The sequence below is a fragment of the Diceros bicornis genome, chromosome 25, assembly GCF_020826845.1.
Source record: "Diceros bicornis minor isolate mBicDic1 chromosome 25, mDicBic1.mat.cur, whole genome shotgun sequence".
In the NCBI taxonomy this organism is placed as follows: domain Eukaryota; kingdom Metazoa; phylum Chordata; class Mammalia; order Perissodactyla; family Rhinocerotidae; genus Diceros; species Diceros bicornis.
This window is the reverse complement of record NC_080764.1, coordinates 2,402,095-2,411,703: the sequence shown is the minus strand read 5'-3', so window position 1 is coordinate 2,411,703 and position 9,609 is coordinate 2,402,095.

The following is a 9,609-nucleotide window of genomic DNA, read 5'->3' as shown; positions in this document are numbered from 1 at the left end:
AATAATGGCTAGCTGACTGGATCAATGGATGATGGGTGATAAGATGATTGGATGGAGAGGTGGATGGATGGATGGGAGATGGATGAGTGGACGGATGGATGGTTGGATGGATGGTTGGATGGATGGCTAGCTTACAGGAAGAGGATATTTTAAACCCATATGGTTATTTGATTCAATTTAATAAATATAAATATTAAAAACAGAATCACAACAATTGATCAAGGTTTGTCAAAACAGAATTTTTCAATCTACTATAATTCCTTGATTATTTTTTACATGCTTCAGAAAACTAGTTTTATTTTCATTTTTATTTTACTGAAATTAATTTTCAGTATTTGAAAGTTTCAGTATTTTATTTCACTGAAATTAATCTTCAGTATTGATTCCTGGGGGCAGGAATCAATTCTTTTGGTATAAATTTTACAACAAAGGTCTGATTTAACAATGAGTTTGGCCGTACCAGGCTTTGCCAGTGATACCGATGCAAACATTGTGCTCGCTTTTTACGTGCCTTACTTCTACACAGTTCAAGTTTTCCTGGTTAAATTTTGCACATTTAAATTTCATGAAAATGATAGTAATACATTTTACTGTGTGAATTTTTTATTCCTTGCCGTATTCATTCTGTTATTCCTACCAGTAATATTTAGTATGACATAAATAAAATGAATAGTCCATATGTTTCTCTTATTTCAAAAGAAAATTGTGAGAAATTCCTCACAGTCTAGAGTCACAATTTGGTTCAGGATTCGTTTACACTGTTGCTTGTTTTCTTTAGGATCAAAAAGCAAACAGAGGGGTTAAAACAAAGGTGATGACACATCAAGGTCAGGCAGCAGGTCCAGGGCTCACCTGGGGCTTGCTGTGAGCATCCTGGGGGCTGACTTCCAGGGAAGAAGCTGGTACCTGGTAATCTTTGTTGGTAAATGCAGCAAGGGTCCCTCAGGGGCAGTTCTGGAAAGGGTGGTGGCAGCTACAAGGCGGGCCCTGTTGTCCGCCCCCTGCCCTGCTTCTCCTCCTCAGCCACCTCCCACCCTGCAGCCCCCTCACCCGACCAATGCCCCTCTGCTGTCCCAGTGCCCCTGCTGGGCCTCCTCCCCTGCAAGGGCTAGGCTCCCAGCTCTCCCTTTCCCTCTGCGTTCCTGAAACACATGGTGTCTCTGTCCAGCAGTAGAAAGCCACTTTTCCTAACTGAGACTTTGCTCCAAGAACCGAATGACCAACCACACACTCCTTGGGCACATACATTTTAAGAGTGATCGTCTGGCTGGAACGCCCCTTACTCAGGGCACTGTCGACCAGAAAGAGTGTGAGCAGGGGTGCCAGGGGTCCCGGCTCTTCAGTCTTCCCTCTTCCCTGCTCGTTTAAGCAACTTCCTCTGATTTCTGTCCCTCTCACCCGCCCACCCCACAGACCTCTTCTCAGCCCACGCAGGACGCTGCCCAGAAAGCCCCCTCCCACTTGGGACCCTGTCTCATCATGGCTGGGGTTTCTCTGGGTCTCCACTTTCCATGGAAATCCAGAAGCTGTTCTTGGGGTCTCACAGGGCTTAAACATCATAAAACAAAGATTATAAAAATGTTTCCAGCAACAGCGGCTTCTGCCAGCCCCCGGCAACCCCAGAATAAAACCTAGTCTGTTACTCTCTAGGCTCTGGCCTCTTCTTTCCAGAACAGCAGTGAAAGTCAGAGTGGGCGGTGATCCCAGGAGACGCTGGTAAGAGAGGGGAAGTGGGATCTGGAAGGGAGGGAAGGAAGGGGACGAAGATGGCTTGTGAGGTCATTACCCCACTGTAGGCACCGAGCATGTAGACCGTGCCCCACAGGGGTGTTTTGCCTGGGCACCAAGTGGCTGGGCCCTTACCACCAATGCCCTTCCTTCTCGCTTGTGGGCTGCTCCCCCCCACCCACGGGTGTCTCTCTCTCAGGCACAGTGGGCTCTAGGGACCAGAGGGCAGGGGCTGGTGCTGGCAGCACAGTGGTGGAGAGAGTCCCTCTGGAGAATGGAGGTGGGAAGGAGGCGGAGAACAGGAATATTATCAGAAAAGCCTTCATGTTTGATGTGACACATGTCCTGGGCCTGGTCAAAATTTCATCTTTGAAAGGTTCATCTGGAAGGGCACTCCAGGCAGAGGACTCTGCACAAAGACCTACGACACACAGATCGAGGAGCAAGGAATTAGAGCACACCCCCACCCCCACTCCTGCAGTGTCACCAACAAGACTGTAAAACAGAGTCCACAGTAGTAGATGACCAGTGAACAGATGGGGGTGGCAGGGTGCCAGTAAAACTTTATTTACAAAAACAGCCAGAGGGCCGGACTCTGCCCATGGGCTGCAGTCTGCTGATCTCTGCTCTGGAGAACCTTGGGGGCTCATCCAGGGAGCATGTGAAAATGAAGCAAAGTGTCCGTCTGGCTCTCTGAGGCAGAAACAAAGGGTGGAGGGGATACCCACAGGCGTAAACGCACACAGCAGTGTATCTGCCCTCCAGGAGACAAGAGTGAGGCCGGACGGGAAGGGCAGCGGCTAGGCTGCACGCAGCTGTCTTCTGTCTTCTGCCCTTGCCACGGGGGCAACCTTCGTGACTGTTAATGTCCCAGGGGTAACCCTTGCCCAGAAACGACGCCCTGGGGACAGAGCCAGGGGCGGCAGGACGCCGGCACTTCAGATGGAGAGGATAATGGAGCGAGAGGAAAGAATGAAAATTTATCTTCTTCTTATTTTTCAGGCCTATCTGGGTGTTAAAGGCACTCTGTGTGGCACCTCGGATTCATGGCTTGGTATTCTTTTGTGGAGTTCCCTAAATATTTTGTAGCCAGCTTTGACTTGGAAATGCGGCATTAGAAATATCTTTACTTGACCAAGAGGCCCCAAGTGACACTAGAATAATGATTATCACATATTTTGCATTTCGTTGGAAAGCGCATTGGAATGATATCACCCACATTGGCCTCGTCAGCAAAAATGATTTAGGAGTGAGGCTCTGATCTGGGATGGATGGAGGTGGGGCCTCCACCTCCCGCCACACACAGGGCCAGAGAGGATGAGGGTTTCATTCTTACCGCACGACTCCTCTGTCCGGAGGGAGCCCTATTTCTGCTTTATACACTTTCAGAAACTCTGCCGTTGGCCAAATTTATGAACTTGAGAGAAGGGCCTCTGTGTGCGTGGAGACACGTGGCCACGGAGCCGCTCTTAGTAGCTGGAGCTGAGATCCCCGCTCTGAAGTTTTACTTCGCAGAGAAAGTCTCCAGATACGATAGAAGGCTACCGTCTGGGTTTGCAAGACGGAAGACCTGACGATGAGCCGCTCTTGGGGTCTTCCTTCTTGGGCAAAAGGTGAGATTTCGACATTCCCCTCCCTCACCCATTCATTTACTAGGCAAAGCTTTCTCGAGCACTTGGATGCACCAGGCCCGCTCCCAGGCACGAGACTCCAGAGTAAATAAGCAGACCTAACCCCTCCCGCAGCTGTGTCATGCGGGAAGAGACCGTCAGTACAGGACAGAGGAATAAAATAGCAGAAGGACAGGAGGTGCGTGCAGAGGGGAAGCATGAAGCAGGAAGGGGGAGGAAACATGGGGGTCTGGGGTGCAATTTAAGTAGGACAAAGTCCCCCCAAGAAGGTGGCATTTGAGCCCAAACCAGAAGGGCTGAGGAGGGCAGACAGGCTGACTCCAGCAGTGGGTGGGGCACATGCAAAGGCCCTGGGGTGGGGTGTGCATGACAGAAGTGCTGGAGGAGCAGCAAGAAAGGGGTGCCAGGGGAGGAAGGTTGAGGGCAGAGAGGTCATAGGTCGAGGTGCCAGGCCTCGTGGGTCACTGTTGGCATCTGGCAGGTTCTCAGAGAGGAACAGGCCCCGTGAAGGGTTTGGGGCTGACAAGCGCAGGGCCGGCCTCACCTCGGTGCAGGGAGGAGAGCGTGGGAAGCAGGACGTTCTGTCCGCATATCACACCCCACTTGAGCTTCAGCTCCGGGCTGGGGGACAGAACTACTTCCCTTTTCCAGGAATGGATAATCAGTCTTTCTGGGCACGGCCTTCCAGGTCTGCTCTCCCTCTGTTCTAGCCGCCACGCCAGGGCCAGAGAGGCCGCGGGGCCGAGCAGCTGCTCCACGTGGCTCTCGGGGTCCCTGGGAGCTCTCTCGGCTCCTGCTGGGGCAGCATCCTCACCTGCACGAGGTTTTGCCCCAAGCCAGTGACTGGCCCAGGCGGGAAGCAGAGGTCAGGGGCTGTGACTTGGCTCCTGTCTGGTCGGGGCAGCCCGGAATGGCCACTGAGGTGGAGACCAGACCCTGCATGTCCTGGGGAGATGCTCCCGATGCCGAGAGGGACTGACAGGGTGTCAGTGGGATTCTGGGAAGCAGACTTGGAGCAAGGAGTGGGACACTGGCCTTCCTGCTGGCCCACCTAGGTGAGGAGGAGGAGGCCCTGATGCTCTAAATGTCCCCTTCACTCACCTCAGTGGGCCCAGCAAACACCTAAACAAACGTCCACTCAAAAGTTCTGCGAATGATAGAAGAACGTTTCCAAGTATAACCTCAACTTCCAACCGCGGGGACACTGGAGATGGGAAATGGATTCACCGCTGCATATGAGGCTCGCCACAGTGCACAGGGCAGAGGGTCGATGCCAGAGGCTCTACTGGGAGCCAAGACCTCTGGAACCTTCCAGAGCTTTCAGACAGAGCCCCAGGGTTAAGGGGGGAGGCAGCAGGAGGGGTCATCTGTCCCCACCGAGGCTGGACTTCCCAAGGGCCGTGCCCTGGACATCAGCACTGGGCCAGAGGGACCTTCTGGAGGAGCCCCCACTGCTCAACCCCCAGGAAATCTGCCCTTTGCATCTCAAAGTGGACCTTCTGTCCCTACGGCCGTCTTCAGCAGGTGTGCCGTCCCCCTATGGAGCCCATGAGGGGCCAGTGGGCCTGGAACCATCCAGGGTGGGGGGGGCTCCTTGGGGCTGCCCCTCAGCCCCTGGCCCATGTCGTCCCACTGCCTACCCCACAGTGTCACAGCTGACCACCAGCGTCTCGATGATCGGTTGTCCCGCCCACAGCCAGATGTAGAAGGGAATGAGCTGAGGGGTCTCCACCAGACCTAAGCTGATGGAGAGTGTCTGGAAGGGCCACACTCTGCTCCCTTCTGTAAACGGGACTCCAGGGAACAGGCAGGGAGCGAGGAGGGGGCGGGCATGTCCTGGGGCCTGACTCTGGGGGGCCCTCTAGGACCCGGAACCCTCTGACATTGAGCAGATTCTTCTGGGTGTTTGTGGAAGGAGGAAAGGTGATTAGTAAAGGGGCAGAGGGAGGGAGGGAGGAAGGAAGGAAGGAGGCAAGAAGGTGAGAAGGAAGGACTGAGCACAAGCCGTGTGCAACTTAAATTCACACCGAAGCTCTAGTGTATTTTTCTTATTCCTCCTCCTCCAGCGGTCTTTGAAGGGAATCTGCGAGCCTTTGGGCACATCTGAACTTGGAGGGTTCTTTTTTCCAGAAGCCATGAGGCCCTGCACCCGGTTTCCCTTCTGTCCCACCTGCCTGGTGGTGCCTAGAAGAGCGGCGGTCAGAAGCCGGTTTCTACATCTCAGAGCCGGTTACCAGAGAAGGTGGGCCGCAGCACTTGGCGGTGGGCAGACGGTCCAGCAGGAGGCTGGGGCCTGGGTGTGGATTTGGTGTGTGGGGTGGATGTACAAGAGCCCCGGCAGCCTACTTGTCCCACAGGACCCATCCCTTCCAAACCAATGCAATGGCCGCTGTGGAACGGAGCCTGGGATGACAAAGAAAAGAGAGAGCAAGTGGAGATCTGTGATGGGAGAGCAAAACAGATCAGGGCAGACTGGGGATTCGCCGGAAGCATACTCCTCCTCCTCCTCCTCCTCCTCATTAACCACTATCATTAGAAAACAGCAGCACTCATGGTTGCCGGGCAGGAGAGCGCAGCCCCTCCTCGAGGACATTCTGTCTCTGGCAGGTGTGCTACCCAGGCAGTCATGACCCCGTGGAGAGCAGCATCTGTGCTGTTTATAGTTTGCAGGATGCCTTTGAGATCGTTAGCTCAGGTGATCTCGGCAGCTTCGTCAGCATAGATCACCCTGAGAAGTAGGCATTATTTGTATTATCAATATGGTTTACATTCTTAAGGACGCCTCAAGGTCAGACAACCAAACTGAATTAAAAACCAATTCCTTTCGGCCCCTGATCACCAGGCTGTGCCTCTCAGTGGCCAGTCTCTGCCCTGGTCTCTCATCACAGGGGACCCGGTGGGACGGTATTAGCTCCCGGAGGTTGCTGTGACAATGATCACAAACAGAGTGGCTTAAAACAACACAGATTTATTATCTCACAGTCTGGAGGTCAAAAGTTCAAGAGGGTCCGTAGGGCTGCGTTCCTTCTGGGGGCGCTTGGGGGGAATCTGTCACAAAAATCAGGAAGCCAGTGACTCGGTTTAGAGTGAGTCCACAGATGGAACCACCAGGTGGAACCACGATGTACTTTCCTCACCAGAAACCCAAGTGTAACCCAAGATCTTGTAGATGGACCACATGAATTCACATTAACTGAGTTCAAATCTCACAAGAAACTCAGACAATAGGAAATCAAACAAAGAGAAAAACAGTCTATTTAAAGGAACAAATCTACATGACTACAAAATGGACAAAGCATTAACCAAATAGTGTTTTATTTGAGGAAAAATTGCTAAGCCGTCAGGGGGTGATTCTGTTTTGGGGTGAAGAGATATGTCTTGAAAAGGGTGACTCCATCCCTGTGTTAATAGCCTCCAAAGACTGATGACCCCGGTAACAAGCTACCACAAGCCGAGGGGCTTAAAGCAACATGGATTTATCCTCTGAGGGTTCTGGAGGTCGGAAGCCCAACTGAAATCTCAGGGGCCTAAAATCAGGGTGTGGGCAGAGCTGTGCTGCTTTCCAAGGCTGTAGTGGAGGATCCATTTCCTTGCAATGATGTTGTGATTTATAATAAGAAATATACATTTGGTCTTTCTCCCTTCCTGACACAGAGCTCCTCCAAACCTTGGAATGTCCTAAGAGATGAGGGGACAAAGGCGAAATGGGAGTCTTTTGTTATTCACATAACAAGCCCCTCCCTCCACACTGGAGTTTATGCTAATGAGGTGATTTGGGGAAGTCTCTCAGGAGGGGGCTGGCTGCTAGGGGAAGCAATCAGGTGATCAGAGGCTGGGACTTTGAATCCTACTCCCAATTTCCAGGGAGGGAGGGGGGTTGGAGGTTGACTCAGTCACCCAAGGCCAATGATTTCACCCGACGTACCTACACAATGAAGTTTCCATAAAAACCCCAACAGTGGGGGTTTGGAGAGTCTCAGGGCTGCTGACCAGTGGAGGTGCTGGGAGGGTGACCTGCCCGGAGAGGACGTGTAAGCTCCATGCACCTGTCCCCATACCTGCCCATGCGCCTCTTCTAGCTGGCTATTTCTGAGTTGTATCTTTTATGATAAGCCTGCGATCTAGTAAGTAAACTGAGTTTCTGAGTTCCTGAGTGTTGAGCCCGAGGAGGAGGTGGTAGGAACCTCCCGTTTACAGCCAGTAGGTGAGAAGCATGGGTGATGACCTTAACCTGTGGGGTCTGCACTAATTCCTGCTGGGTCAGAATTGCTTGGAGCCGAAAACCCACACACCAGATGTCAGAAATGTTGTGAGTAGTAGAAGAGACACACATAGATTTTCTTTATGTGTAGAGAAGGAAACACTTTTTTCCTTTCCACCTGCCTCCTCCAGCTTCCAGAGGCTGCCTGCCTTCCTTGGCTGGTGGCCCCACACCTCGTGGCCTTTCCCCGCTGCTTCCATTGTCACATCTCCTTCTCTGACTCTGACCCTCCTGCCTCCCTCTTACGAGGACTCTTGTGGTTACATTTAAGGCCCACTGAGATAAGCCGGGATCATCTCCTCATCTCAGATCCGTAACCCATTCACCCTGCGAAGCCCCTTTCGCCAGGCCGGGTGAAAGATTCCCAGGCTCTGGGGATGGGGACGTGGACACCTTGGGGGCTGTGTTTCAGCCTGGCACACAGGAGCAGCCCGTTCATGGCGGGATGGGTGGGGGCTGCGTGTGCCTGTTGTGTTGGGCAGGTCGGAGAAGACACCCGCAGCCCTCTGCAGTTTCTCCGGAACAGCTGCCGCCAGAGTCACGCAGGACACGCGAACCCCGAGGGAGCATCAGGCAGGAGGCACCAGGGAGCCAGGGGGTGGGACAATTTTGTGCAGGATTTTCCGTCTCTGTTTGGTTCTGTTTTCTAACTTAACGAAAAATAGGTGGCATTCCCACTGTGGCAGAACAAATAGGAGCATGACTTACGTCTAGCGATGTGCGAGGCCTATTTCTTGCGCTCCGGGCCCTTCTATCTCCTTTCCTGTTGTTTGTTTGTCTGCTTTCCCCAAATTGTCAGGATTTTGCACTGAGACACGGGAGGAATGTGAGCGTGTACTGCACATGTGAGAGTGTGCGTGGTATATGTGTGTGTGCTGGGGCGGTGATGCTACATTACCTTTGTCGCTGTGGGAATGTCACAGCCCCTCTGGCTGCTCCCTCCTCACCCATCTCTGCTGCAGGAACCCCATGAACCAGAGGCTTCTTTTGTGACCACAGAAGCATCTCAGCGCTTCACCCAGTTCTGAGACTGGCACTGCCAGCCCTCTACTTTGTCCCCCACAGAGCTCTCCATCCTGCATCTGCCCCCAAATGCCCCCCCGGCACCCTTGTCCCAGCCATTGGCTGGGCAGCCTAGGACACACCTCCCCAGCCCTGAGGGGAGATCAGGGGGAAATGAGGAAAATTCCCCACGGGAGACGCCTTGCTCCTGGAGTGTGGTCTGCTTCCAGCCCATCCAGCCTGTCCGAAGTTCCTAGCAAAAGGAGGGTGACACATTTGTCTTGATGGACAGAGACCCACACACAGCGCCAAGTCCTGGAGGCAATGGCCCCCAGGCCAGCCTTCCCGGGGTGAGGGCTCCTGCACCCTGGGTAGGCTGAGCAAGAGGGCGCAGCAGGCCCATGACACCCACACCCCTCGCTGCCCAGGGCCGTCCCTGGAAGAGATGAGCTTGCTCTCCACCAGCACCAGGGAATGGTCCTCAGAGCTTTCCCGAGAGAACAGGCGGAAAGATGAAATCATGTCTGGGAACAGCGGGTGTGGGATTGCATCTCCCTGTGGCACCCTCCTTCCCGCTGCATTTGAAAGCAGGGGAGCTCAGGAAGGCATCCTGTAAACGCAGTGAGGACGCCCTGTGGAACAACACCCGCGGGACGGCCCAGGGCCCCAGAGTGCTGGCGTCCACCCGGCCAGTGCCTCAGGTGAAGGCGGCCAAGCTCCTCGGATGCCACCTGCCGAGTCCCCTTCCTTCCACCACTCTTGGCCTCCAGGGCCCTGAGAGAGGCTGGCGTTCAGGACGAGCTGCAGAGGAGACAGTTCTGTGACACCTTGCCCCCATCAGCGTGTCCCGGGGAGGGGGAACTGGCTGAACCCGAGAAAGGCACACAGGAGGAGTGGGCCTGGAGCCGGCATGCAGGGTAATGAGCTGGATTTATAGAAAAGGAAACACAATATGATTCCTCGTAACGGCTGTTGACAGAGATTCAG